Genomic DNA, 15115 nt, shown 5'->3' on the forward strand with positions numbered 1-15115 from the left:
ATTCTCCTATTCAAGGTTTTTAGCATGCTAGAGTTAAATTTTAGTGTTTCTAATATTATTTTTTCTAGATTTTGCCCTAGAACAATAACTAATGCAGAATTTTTATGTATCACAAAAAATGTTTAATTTAAAAATATAGTTTGCATTTGTTATCTATCACAAACCAATCATATTTAGCCTGGTATTATTAAAATATTGGGGGGATGTTTTAAATGCTTAGGCATGAATTCACTCTCAAACGATACAATAAATATGTAGGATACTTGTTGAGTGCCTAATTTAATCTAGGCACTTTGATAAATGCACATTGCAGCACTGAGGAAATAAAAAGATAGACATAGATGGTTTTATGTAAGTAATAGAATATGTGCCCCAACAAAAGCTTGGCACGTAGTTTCCTGAAATGTTTTCATAGATTTTCTCCAAAATCAGTACCTCAATGACATCTGATATATAGTCTAAGAAGTGTTACGTATGTCCTAACACTTTTCGGGAATATTCCATTAATAATAAGCATCACAGTCATTAATTCTACTGCATAAACTATTTTGAACAATATTTTGATTTATGATTATAGTTATTAAGCATAAAGTCAATAAATGAATTCATATGAAATCATAAAAGACCCCAAATAGTCACACAATCTAGAGGAAGAACAAAGCTTGAGGCCTCATATTCTCTGATTAAAACATATTACAAAACTATAATAATCAAAACAATATGCAACAGGCATGAAGATAGACATTTAAAACAATTGAACAGAATTAAGAGCCCAGAAATAAATCCACGCATATATGGTCATCTGATCTTCATCAAGGGTACCAGGATATAAATGGGAAAAGGATAGCCTCTTCAACAAATATTGTTGGGAAAACTTGATATTTATATGCCAAAGAATGAAATTAGATCCTTATATTACACTATACATAAAAATCAACTCAAAATATACTAAATATTTTTAATTTAAGACGTCAAATTGTAATATAAGAAAGAATCAGAGAAAAGTTTCTTAACATCGGTCTGGATAATGACTTTTGTATATGACCATATAAGCACAGGCAACAAAAGCAAAAAATAGACAAGTGGGACTACATCAAGCTAAAAAGCTTCTGAATAGCAAAGGAAACAATAAATAGAATGAAGGAAATAATCAACAGAATGAAGAAGCAACCTGCAGAATGGGGGAAATGAATCCACATATTCGATAAGAGATTAATGTCTGAAATATAAGAAACTTCTATGACTCTATAGCAAAAAAACAAAAACAAAACAAAACAAAAAAAAACCCACAAAAAAACCGATTTTTTAAATTGGCAAAGGTCTTGAGTAGACAACTCTCCAAAGACATACACGTGGCCGATGGATACATAAAAACATGCTCAACTTCAGTTATCATCAGGGAATTGCAAATCAAAACCATCATGAGGTATCACCTCACACTTATTACAAGGAGTATTATCAAAAAGATGAATGATTAAAAAGTGTTGGCTAGAATGTGGAAAAATTGAAACCTTTGTGCACTGTCAATAGGCATGTCAATTAGTATAGGCATTAAAATGATCCAGTAATCCTCCACTGGATATTTTACTCAAAAAAATTGAAATTAGGTTTTCAAAGAGATATTTGCACTTTAATATTCAGTCAAGAGATGGAAACAACCATTCTGTATAGATGGAAGAATGGATGAGGAAAATGTGGCACATAAATACAATAGAATATTATTCAGCCATAAAAATAAGGAAATCCTGACATAAGGTACAACATAAATAAACCTGGAGAATATTAGGCTAAATGAAATAAGCCAATCATAGAAGGACAAATACTACATGATTCCACTTTTATGAAGTGTCTAAAGTAGCCAAACTCATAGGAAAGGAAAGTAGAGTGGAGGTTTCCAGGGACTGTAGGGGGTTGCTATTCAATGGGTGGAGAGTTTCAGTTAAGGGGAATAAAAAATTTCTAGAGATAGATCTGCTGTGCATTATTATGCTTATGGTGAAGTGTACTGTAGTTTTACACTAAAAATTTTGTTAAAAGGGTAGATCTTATGCACTGTGTGATTTTACCACAATAAAAAAGAACTTGAATAGCACTAAGCTCTGTATAACAGACTTCATGGAGATACTGTGCCTCAGCAGATCTCAGTGCTACAGTAATTATTCTTGAATTATTGAAGAAAGTAATTGAAGCGAAGCATAGCCTACAGCAGTTTTTAACACTCATAAAACAGTTCTGTTTTGGAATGCCTTTTAAAACTATACCTTTAATAGTCACACACTGTATTTGTGTGTGTTGCATTTATGGGCTTGTATTGTGGATCTCCACAGATTTCTTTTTGTCTCGGTCCACTTGTGTTGGATATCCATTCTCTGAGGAGAGAAAATAAAATCCACTTAAGTAAGATTCTCGTTTTTAAAATGTTTAGATCTGTGATTTGCAAACATTGTCGTCTCAGGCCCCTCTTTACACTCTCAAAAATTATTGAGGTCTGCATTCAAGGTTTGTGTAGAAAAAAAAAAAAAACAAAGAAAAAGAAAAAAATTGGGAATTCCAATTGAGCTTTTATAGATATTAATTATATCTATAAATATTTACCATATTAGGAATTAAATTCATAATTTAAATTAGTATTTATTAATTCATTTTAAATGACAACAAACTATTGCATGATACATGATTAACATATTTTATGAAAAATATATTTCAAAACAATAAAACATAGCAAATAGAATATAATAGTTATATACATTTTATCAAAGTTAAATTTTTTTATTGCAATAGTTTTGGGTTACATGGATAAATTATATAGTGGTGAAGTCTGGTATTTTAATGTACCCATCACCCTAAATAGTGTACATTGTACCCAATAGGTAGTTTTTCATCTCTCACTCTCTTCCAACTCTACCTTTTTCTGAATTTCCAATGTCCATATACCACTCTATATGCCTTTGCTTAGCCATAGCTTAGCTCCTACTTATAAGTGAACACGCAATATTTGGTTTTCCTCTCTTGCATTACTTAGGATAATTGCCTAAAGTTCCAATCCAAGTTGCTGCAAAAGACATTATTTCATTTGTTTTTACAGCTGAATAATACTCCATGGTATGAGTGTATGTATGTATATACACACACCTCATTTCCTTTATTCACTCATCAATTGATGGGCACTTAGATTGGTTCCATATGTTTGCAATTGTGAATAGTGCTTTGATGAACATACAAGTGTGGGGTTTTTTTTTGTTTTTTGTTTAATATAATGACTTATTTTCCTTTGGGTAAATACCCAGTAGTAGAATTGCTGGATTGAATTGTAGATCTACTTTCAGTTCTTTGATAAACCTTTATACTGTTTTCGATAGAGGTTGTACTAATTTACATTCGCACTAGCAGAGTTTTAGCAGATCTTTTTTAGAAATGAGAGAAAGGAGAGTGAAAAAGTCACCTCTCATATAGTTTCTTAGAAGTATTTTGAAAATAACGTTCATATCAGTGATACTCAGAAAAGGTCTTAAATATAATACTTTGTGAACTGATGGGTTAGCATATAAAAAGTACTTTCGGCTCCCTGAGAGGCTGGATGGAGGTGGAGGCTATGTCCTTGCGGTAATGGTAGAGGTGCTACAATAGAATGTAATTTATTATGGTGCTGAGGTCACCCTAGTTAATGCTGCCTGCATGAAGAGGACAAATGTATAGAAAGACTCACGAGAGAGGGACAAAACCAGATTAACAAAAGAGTGGAAGACTTCTGGACTGTACAAATCAGAGGAGCTTTTTTTTTTCTGGCTTCATAATGCCTTGGAAGAAAAAAGAACAAGACATTTTCAAAAAAGTTCACAATCACTGCTTGGCCTCCCCAAATCTTGGAAAAATTAGATCAAAGTTCAAATCCACGCTGTGGCAGCAATTCTTTGTAACTATATGGAGCTCCCTATTTGGAATACAAGAAAATAAGACTTTATAAGTAGTATAAAATCCTTTATCCTTTTTTTCAACTAAGTATATTATATTTGTCTTCATCTTGACAATCATATCTTTGTTTCACTTTTGATATGTCTGACAACTCTGTTTATTCCAGTCCTTGATATTAGAGTCTACACAGTGGATTTGGAGCTATGAAATACAAGTTGAGGTCATAACTTGGCAACCTAACAGATGATCTTGGGCAAATAGATTAATTTCATTACCTTTCTTTTATTATCCATGAACTGAATATAATAACATTTGTCCTTCAAGGTTATAGTTAGAACCAAATGAAATCTGCATTTGTTGATCTAAAGCACTCAACAAAGACAATAAATATAGCATTAATGTAATCAATTTTTATTATGATTATGTTTATCCTGATTATTTTTAATATGGTCTTTTATTAGTTATTAAAATAATCTACTTAGGTCTTTGAAGATTTACTCATTTTTATTGCTAATTTTAAAATAAGTATTCTGTGATTGAAATCTAAAATGAAAACAACATTTTAGGAGTTAAAAATTGATCAGTGGTATGTATTTAAATTATTTTGCATGTGTAACTTTAAAAATCAAACAACATGAAATAATTATATAAAGTCATTTTTTTGGAAAGGCACAGTATGCAAAGTATGATTTTAATTTCAAGGCCAGTTTCAGAAAAGACCAATTAAGGAATGACAGTAATGTGTACCCGTTATAATATTTTCTAATATTGGACAAAGCATAGAATTCCAAGTGATACCAGGGCACAATTCTAACATAAAAAATCTTTTTTTTTTTTTGCATGCTGTGCAGACAGATTTACTGATTTTGGGTGCATCTAATGTAAGATGTCTTGCATACTCTTCAGTTAGGCGGCCTGGATTGGAGTACACAATCAGCTATTAAATAACTGCTTCCATGGAAAAGTTACTTAACTTTTTTGATACTTGATTTTCCATCTGTAAAATTGTGACGTGATAGTTGACAAGTCAAAAACTTTTTTTTTTTTTTTTTTTTTTTTAAGACAGAGTCTTGCTCTGTCACCCAGGCTGGAGTGCAGTGGTGCGATCTCGGTTCACTGCAACCTCTGCCTCCCAGGTTCAAGCAATTCTTCTGCTTCAGCCTCCCAAGTAGCTGGGATTACAGGCATGCACCACCATGCCAGGCTAATTTTTGTATTTTTAGTAGAGACGGAGTTTCTACTACCACATTGGCCAGTCTGGTCTCGAACGCCTGTCCTTGTGATCTGCCTGCCTTGGCTTCCCAAAGTGCTGGGATTACAGGCGTGAGCCACCACATGCAGACCAGAAACGTTTTTCAAGCTGTATTAAACTAAAAGATAAACAAACGTGTCCACAGTCATTTGATTACATAAACAGATTTTTATTGTATCTTGTGGTAAGAATGCAACATGAGATCTACTTCTTTCATGTGTTTTTAAGTGCATAATACAGTATTGTTATCTACAGGCAAAATGCTGTACAGTAGATCTCTGGAACTTCATTTGCATAACTCAAATATTATACCTGTTGATAAGCAATTTACCCTTCCCCTCTTCCACTGGCCCCTGCCAACCACCACTCTATTCTTTGCTCCTATGCTTTTGACTATTTCAATACCTCCTATCAGTGGAATTATGCCGTATTTGACCTTTTCTGACTGACTACTTTCTCTCTCTCAGGACTTTTTTGTCTGGCTGTCACCCAGGTAGAAAACACTTTACTCTCACACCTTTTTTATGTGCATGGATGTGTTTGCTGCATAACTGAGAAAGGGGAAGCAGTTTTAGAAATGATGGAACAAAGATGACAAAGCAGGAATGAAGAGGGGAGCCAAAATTTTGTCTGTTTCCTCAGGCCTAATTTTTAATGACTGTGTGAAACTCTGGGCTCAAACTCAACTACTTCAGAGAACATAGTGACAAAGCGTGGCACAGAGAAAAGGAAACTTTCTCCTCGCCTCTGCTCACACCTACCATTATTCCAGCACACAATGTTTTTGATTATGTTTTTGTTTTGTTTTTTTTGCTGTGGGAATATCTTGTAATACCTAAGGCAAACTATTCATCTCAATGTGGCTAAAACAATGTAGAACATAGATTGGTCTGTGCAACTGCCCAAGCCGGGGCGGACAGAGCTGGCTTCACTCTACCTTTCTCAGTCCTGTTTCTTCAGTATTGGCCCCATTTTATCAGACTCTTTCCTCATCACTGCAAGATGGCTGGCAGCTGAAGAAAAGTCTTGTTGCACAACCAGCAGCACCAAGAATCTCTTCCGATGTTCTCCACAGAAGGAGAAATAAGTTCTGTTTTATTTTTTTCCCAGAAGCCTCAGCAAACAAAACTTGGTGTCTCACTGGTTCTGACTGGGTTACACACCCATCTCAGAACGTATCCTTAAGAGCCAAGATACAGGACACACAGACAAGCTCTAAGCCAGGAGTCAAGAGTGGTCCATACCTGAAGCTTAAGGAGAAGGAGTGAACCTCTCCTAAAACCTCCTGACTGAGAAGGAAGCAAGAGTGTTACGAAATGAAGTTAGGATAGGATATATGAAGGATAGGAGAATAAATGCAATGACAAGACCTAAAAGTTCCCAGTTTAGTCACTTTTATGTCGGCAATGGTGTCCTGAGGGACTGTTTCAGCCAGCAGGTTTGCAGAAATAGCATGTGAAAATCCAGAGGCTGGAAAGGGAGAGAGGACATTCTACTACCCTTTCATGATGACTCTAGTCTATTGACCGGTATATGGCACACTGAAGACATCCTTTGTGAACTCTCAGAAGCAAGGAGGAAATATTTTTAGTGTCCGAGGAGGTGGGTACTTTGTGGTGAGATGTTTAAGTCCCCCAGAGAGAGTTTGTCTTCACAGGCTGTGGCTTTATAAGAAAAATATCTAAGAACGTTTTATTCTCCCCTCCATTATCTCCCAGCATCTTTTGTCATTTCCTACCTGATGTTGCTTTTCAGGGCTATCCAGTAGAAATACAATGTAAGCACAAATGCAAGCCACATACACTGTTTAAAATATTGTAATAGTCACATTGTAAATAGTAAAAAGAGAAAAACTTAATTTTAATAGCAGACTGTATTCACCTCAATATACTCAAAGGATTAGCACTTGAACATGTAATCACTTTTAAAACATTATTTAGGAGATATTTCACTTCCACTGTGTTGTACTTGGTCTTTGAAATCCAATACACAGCCATATTATAAGCGCTGCATACCCACCTGTGGCCAGGAGCTACCATCTGGGACTGTGTAGCTCCATTCTCCAGCCATATTAAACTAGTACCTCCTCCCTGGTGTTTTCAGGTTTCTCTAACCTCATTTCTTATGAGAATGTTTCTGGACTGGAATATCCTTCTTTCATTCTTCCTGTTCCCAAATTCATGACTATTGACCTTGCTCAATATATTTTGTCCTGTCTTTGGCTATTAACACATTCAGAAACCCTTCATCATACCTGGGGCAAGTTATCTGGCTCTCCCGTGGTCCTGTGATTATCCAGTCACCCACATGTTAATGAGCATGACAGGGTTTTTGCCGTAAAGAATCCAAAGATCTAGTGAGAATGAGATCATAAAGCATAAGTCTCTTTAGGGCAAAGATTGTGTCTCGTTCATTATTGTATGCACAGAAGTAAGCCCAGTGACTGAAACAGAGTGAATATATAATAAATATTAATGGAATAAAAAAGAGAGGAAAGCATCACAATTTTTAAACATCTTGAACTCTCCTATAGTGTTTCTGAGGCTTCCATAACATTGAACTTTCCTACTGGTAAATTTTATTGTCTCCTAAATGATGAACAAATTGGTCCACCAATATCTACCTTCCTCAAATTCAGGAATGACTCACAATATATGGTAAACACAATGTGGACAATCTTTGACAATCTCTGTCAAGTTCATTTATAAGAGTATTTTCAAATAGTTATATCTGGCTATGTGATAAATAACTAAATATCAGATGATTTTCTTTTTCATTTATCATGTGCCAGGCATTGTGCTAAGTGTTCTATATGCATTATATCATTATTAAATCTCAATAACTATTAAATTTAATACATTATTAAATCTCAAATTTAATACATTATTAAATCTCAATAACACCCCGTTATTCCATCATGGATGGAATTTTTTAAATTTCCAGTTGTAATAAGGTATAGTATAGTGGTAAGAACAGGTTAAGATACCAACAACCTGAGTTTATACCTGAGCTTATAAACTCAGGTATAAACGCAGGTATAGGCTTTTTAGTACGGTGGATTATTGCTCAGAAATATTAACTTCTCTCTAGCTCTGATTCCTCTGATTAAAAGAGTGAGGTATATTTCACCACCACTTAACTTTGGACCTGGCCTTGTATCTTGCATTGGCAAGTGAGATGTTAGCAGATGTGGCACAGCAGAGGCTTGAAAGCACTTGTAAATTATTCTTATCTTCCAACTCTGCCATTTCCATGATAAAATATTCCCAGGTTAGCCCTTAAAAATAAAAGCGGAAGAAAAACTTTTGGAGTAGAGCCCAGTTCCCCATCCCAGCTGACTTCCAAAGAACCAATAGCAAAGACTTCCAATCCAACCCAGCCAAGGGAGCCGCCTGTTGGCTCATTTACATCATCAAGAAAATTTATGATTGGTGATTTAAGCCATTAAATTTAGAGCTGATTTTTATGAAACATTTTGTATGGCAATAGTGGTTTCAACATTCACAAAACAAGTATTGTAAATATTGTAAATACCACCTCACAGTGGTATTGTAAATATTAATAGGTTGTGTTATGTAAAGGCTTGGAAGAATGGCATCCTGAAAGCACAATATATGTTATTTTTTATTATTAGATTTATTTCTTTAATGAAAAATAACATGTAGCCAAGAGAGTTTTAAGTAACTTGCTTAGGGTCAACGAATAGTAAATGATGGCAAATGACTGAAATTTGATTCTAATTTTACAAAATTACCTCAAATATCTAAAACATTGACATTTGTGCATTTAAATTGGAAGCCAACACTATGGAAACTATTCCTGGGAAATGAAAGATTATAGTATAAACAGCAAGGGTTTTTGAGTCAGATAATTAAAATTCACTGAATAAACATTTGAGTCTTCTTTTGTAGCCAGTCACTGCTGGGCGTGAATAATTGATATAGTAGTTAAGAAGAAAGTACTTAGGCAGATAGTGACAGTACCGGAGTCCTTGGTAAGGTTTTCCTTTTAATGAAAAGCAGTCTCCAAATCATTTTCTTTTCTAACAAAGAGCAACTTGTAAAATCTAGCTGCAGGCAGACAAGCAAGCTGGAAGCTTGCATGGGTGAATGCTGCAGTTGTGCCAATAGGGAAAGGCTACCTGTGACTCGGCATGATCAAAATGGCGGCTCTGTCTTCCCTTCTCTTTGCCAGTCAGGTGTGCAGTAAGGAGCAGAGGAGATGGCCCAATGGAAAGGCTATTTGCATAATAAAATTAGGGTGGTGCAACCAGCTTCCCTACCTGCTATTTAATGTCACACCCGGTTGAACCAGTCTGTGGGCCCTAGGTAAATCAGATACGGCCTCCTCAAACCCGCCTATAAAATCTGCTGCAGTCTGCTGAAGGCTGGCTTTCCTTTTCGAATGCCTCTCTCTCAGGAGAGGGAGAGAGAGAGAGCTGCTCTCCTGTCTCTTTTCTTCTGCCTATTAAACTTTCAGCTCCTTAACCCACCCATGTGTCCGTGTCTTTAATCTTCTTGACTGGAGATGATGAAACCCAGGTATTTACCCCAAACAATGATGCTGATTCAGAACGTGAAGGTAAATTCAAGAAAATTTCTGTCTTGAAACAGCAGAGAGAGGATGAAGCTCTTCTTCTACCATTTACTGTGAGGGTGATCTTGAGTAACTGACTTAATGTTTCTAAGCCTCAGTTTTCTCATCTGTAAAACTGGGACATATTACTTTCCCTTAATAGAGTTTCATAAAGAATTATTGAAATAAATTATGTAACAGGAGCTGATGTGTGCCATGCAGTTAGAAAATACTGTTTTCTCTTCTTCAGTCTTTTTGTTTCTTTCTTATGAGAGCACTCTCACAGCTATTTATGTATCTCATGAAGATGAAATAAAATTAGATTTTCTCAGAAGACCTCATAAGAGAAGAGAATTAATTACAAAGATGCTTTGAGAGAATTACTTAAGTACTCTCAATCATAATTATGGAACTCAAATCACAAGTAAATAAAAACAATTTAACCAAAATTAAATTGTGTGATGGAATCAGAGGTGGCTCCATCAAACTGTAAGAAAAGTTATCTGCCTTTAGACTTCGAGGTTTCTAGTTGGGTATCTGCAGTTGTGCCAATAGGGAAACTGTTCTTGCTTTCTTCCCACCTTCCTGTCCTCCACCCTAAGGACTTGAGAGTAAACTGAAGGTTATCACTTAAATAATCCATTTGAATATTTTCAAGTGCTTTTCTCTAATTCTGTGACAGATATTATTGGTTAAATTACCCAATATCCATACTCAACCCCCTATTCCATAACTTTCTCCATTCTAAAGAAAAGAAAAATTACATAAGCATTTTTCAGTCTTCCTTGCAATGTCCTTGCATTGGACACAGACCTATCCAGTGAGATATGAGGGGAAGTCTGCTGATGGATTTCTGATAATTTTGTTATTCTGTCAAAAATGAGCCATTTTTACCCCTTCTCCTGCCCTGAACATAATTCTGACCTCTGGAGTTTCCTTAACCATTTTAAGCCAAAATGAAATGAATAGGAAGGGAGACAGATAATTTGTTTACTGGGTGATATTGAGGTATATGTGAAATTCTAAATATGTCTTAGTAAATACTGCACAGGAGTCAACCACTTAGAAAAGAGATTGGAACCAACTGAAATGGAGGATGGTAATTTCACTATATCTTGAAAACCATTGAGCCTCTGCCTTGAGATCACTGATATGTTACAAATATTTGGACTAATTCTCAAAACTTCTGAAGCAACTCTTAGGTATTCTGTTGCTTATAACCAAAAGCATTCTTAATAGACCCAAATTCACTGTCAGAATCCTCAAGTGATGCAGCTCTATATAAAAAAAAATATTTATTTGACTCCCTGTCTGTCTCTCTGTCTCTCTTTCTCTTGCCCTCTCTTTTACCCTTTTCACTCTCTCTCTCTTTTCTCTCTTTCTTTCTCTCTCTCTCTCTCTCATTCTCTTTTCTCTCTCTCTGCCTCTCTGTCTCTCTCTTTCTTGGTAGATGGCTTTTAGGAACACAGAGGAAGGACGTTTGCTCATTACCCCCATTTGATACTATAGGAATATGTACCTCCCTTTAATTTACTCAATTCGCATACATCCTCATCTATTATGTTGTCATAGACCCACTCCAGTTGTTAAAGTACTGGGTCATCAGTTCTAACACCCTGCCAAAGGTGGTAAGAAATGAGTCCCACATAACTGCCCATGTCGAGAGCCGTATACCTAAATTGAAAGGGACACCAGGGGCAAGACTCCTTAGGTTCATAGCCTAGATGTCCAAGGATGCAGCATAGAGCTTCATAAGATCCCTTTGGAGATACAACTTGCTTTAATACTTGGGAGAGTAAGTGAAAGTCTGAAGCATTAGTACCTAGGAAGCAGGGATTGGAGGTATGTGGACGATTTACTTTTAGCTGCCGGTTCAGAAACCTTGTGCTATCAAGCCACCCAAGTGCTCTTAAACTTCCTCACCACCTATGGCTACAAGATTTCCAAACCAGACTCAGCTCTGCTTACAGCAGGTTAAATACTTAGGGTTAAAATTACCCAAAGGCACCAGGGCCCTCAGTGAGGAACGTATTCAGCCTCTACTGGCTTATCATCATCCCATAATCCTGAAGCAATTAAGAGGGTTCCTTGGCATAACAGGCTTCTGCTGAATATGGATTCCCAGATATGGTGAAATAGCCAGGCCATTATACACACTAATTTAGGAAACTCAGAAAGCCAATACTCATTTAGTAGAATGAACACCTGAAGCAGAAGCGGCTTTCCAGACCCTAAAGAAGGCCGTAACCCAAGCCCTAGTGTTAAGCTTGCTAACAGGGCAAACTTCTTTATATGTCACAGAAAAAAACAGGAATACTTCTAGGAGTCTTACACAGGTCCAAGGGACCAGCTTGCAACCCGCAGCATACCTGAGTAATGAAATTGATTTAGTGGCAAAGGGTTGGCCTCATTGTTTATGGGTAGTGGCAGCAGTGGCAGTCTTAGTATCTGAAGAAGTTAAAATGATACAGGGAAGAGATCTTACTGTGTGGACCTCTCATGATGTGAATGGCATACTCGCTGCTAGAGGAGACTTGTGGCTGTCAGACACTGTTTGCTTAAATATCAATCTCTCGTACTTGAAGGGCCAGTGCTGCAACTGTGCACTTGTGCAACTCTTAATACAGCCACATTTCTTCCAGACAATGAAGAAAAGATAGAAAGTAACTGTCAACAAGTGATTGCTCAAACCTATGCCACTCAAGGGGCCTTCTACAGGTTCCCTTGATTGATCCCGACCTCAACTTCTACACTGATGGAAACTCCTTTGTAGAAAAAGCACTTTGAAAGCCAGGGTATGCAGTGATAAGTGATAATGGAATACCTGAAAATAATCCCCTCACTCCAGGAACTAGTGTTCAGCTGGCAGAACTAATAGCCCTCACTCGGGCACTAGAATTAGTTGAAGGAAAAAGGGTAAATATATATACAGACTCTAAGTATGCTTACCTCGTCCTCCATGGCTACACAGCAATATGGAAAGAAAGGGAATTCCTAATTTTCGAGGGAATACCTATCAAATATCAGGAAGCCATTAGGAAATTACTATTGGCTGTACAGAAACCTAAAGAGGTGGCAGTCTTACACTGCTGGGGTCATCAGAAAGGAAAGGTAAAGGAAATAGAAAGGAATCGCCAAGTGGATATTGAAGCCAAAAGAGCCGCAAGGCAGGACCCTCCATTAGAAATGCTAAAAAAGGACGGCTAGTGTGGGGTAATGCCCTCCAGGGAACCAAGCCCCAGTACTCAGCAGAAGAAACCTCACGAGGACATAGTTTCTGCCCCTCAGGATGGCTAGCCACTGAAGAAGGAAAAATACTTTTGCCTGCAGCTAACCAATGGAAATTACTTAAAACCCTTCACCAGACCATTCACTTAGGCATTGATAGCACCCATCAGATGGCCAAATAATTACTTACTGGACCAGGCCTTTTCAAAATTATCAAGCAGATAGTCAGGGTCTATGAAATGTGCCAAAGAAATAATCCCCTACCTTATCGCCAAGGTCCTTCAGGAGAACAAAGAACAGGCCATTACTCAGGAGAAGAGTGACAACTGGATTTTACCCACATGCCCAAATCTCAGGGATTTCAGTATCTACTAGTCTGGGTAGATACTTTCACTGGTCGGGTGAAAGCTTTTCCTTGTATGACAGAAAAGGCCCAAGAGGTAATAAAGGCACTAATTCATGAAATAATTCTCAGATTCAGACTTCCCCAAGGCTTACAGAGTGGCAATGGCCCCACTTTCAAGGCTGCAATAACCCAGGGGGTATCCCAGGCGTTAGGCATGCAGTATCACTTACACTGTGCCTGGAGGCCACAATCCTCAGGAAAAGTCAAGAAAATGAATGAAACACTCAAACAACATCTAAAAAAGCTAACCCAAGAACCTCACCTTGTATGGCCTGCTCTGTTGCCTATAGCCTTACTAAGAATCTGAAACCCTACCCAAAAAGTAGGACTTAGCCCATACAAGATGCTGTATGGATGGCCCTTCCTAACCAATAACCTTGTGCTTGACTGAGAGATGGTCAACTAGTTGCAGACATCACCTCTTTATCCAAATATCCACAAGTTCTTAAAACATTACAAGGAACCTATCCCCGAGAGGAGGGAAAGGAATTATTCCACCCTGGTGACATGGCATTGGTCAAGTCCCTTCCCTCTAAGTCCCCATCCCTAGATACATCCTGGGAAGGACCCTACCCAGTCATTGTATGTGCCCCAACTGCAGTTAAAGTGGCTGGAGTGGAGTCTTGGATATATCACACTCAAGTCAAACCCTGGATACTGCCAAAGGAACCCGAAAATCCAGGAGACAATGCTAGCTATTCCTGTGAACCTCTAGAGGATCTGTGCCTGCTTTTCAAGCAACAAACAAGAGGAAAGTAACTAGAATCATAGATCCCTATGGCCCTCACTTGTCATATTTTTCTTTTTACTGTTCTCTTACCCCCTTTCACACTCACTGCACCCCCTCCATGCCAATGTACTACCAGTAGCTCCCTTTATGAAGAGCTTCTATGGAGAATGCAGCTTCCCGGAAATATTGATGCCCCATCACATAGGAATTTTTCTAAAGGAAACCCCACTTTCACCAGCCACACCCATATGTCCCTGCACTTCAGGCCATACATTTCAATCCCTGTATCTTTAGCCTCCTTGTTAAGTTTGTCTTTTCCAGAATCAAAGGTGTAAAACTATAAATAGTTCCTCAAATGGAGCCCCAGAGGCAGTCTGTGACTAAGATTTACCATGGACTCCTAAGGCAGCTTTCTAGCCCATGCTCCAATGTTGGTGACATCGAAGGCACCCCTCCCAAGGAAATCGCAACTGCACGACCCCTACTATGCCCCAGTTCAGCAGGAAGCAGTTAGAGCAGTCATCAGCCAACCTCCCCAACAGCACTTGGGTTTTCCTTTTGAGAGGGGGGAATGAGAGAGGACTAGCTGGATTTCCTAGGCCAACTAAGAATTCCTAAGCCTAGATGGAGAAGGTGACAGCACCTACCTTTAAACACAGGGCTTGTAAGTCAGCTCAAACCCAACCAATCAGGTAGTAAAGAGGGCTCACTAAAATACAAATTAAGCTAAAAACAGGAGGTAACGAAATAGTCAAATCATATATCACCTGAGAGCACAAGGGGAGGGACAATGATCAAGATATAAATCCAGGCATTTAAGTAGGGCATGGCAACCCCCTTTGGGTCCCCTCCCCTTGTATGGGAACTTTGTTTTCACTCTATTAAATCTTGTGGCTGCAAAAAAAAAAAAAAAATTAGCTGTTTTAAAGACAGAATTTTTTTTTTTAAAGAAAACATCTACTTCGACTAACAGCCATTAAGAAAATTGAAATACCTCATAGGAACACATCAC

This window comes from Colobus angolensis, unplaced genomic scaffold (genome assembly GCF_000951035.1).
Source record: "Colobus angolensis palliatus isolate OR3802 unplaced genomic scaffold, Cang.pa_1.0 Scaffold29, whole genome shotgun sequence".
Lineage (NCBI taxonomy): Eukaryota > Metazoa > Chordata > Mammalia > Primates > Cercopithecidae > Colobus > Colobus angolensis.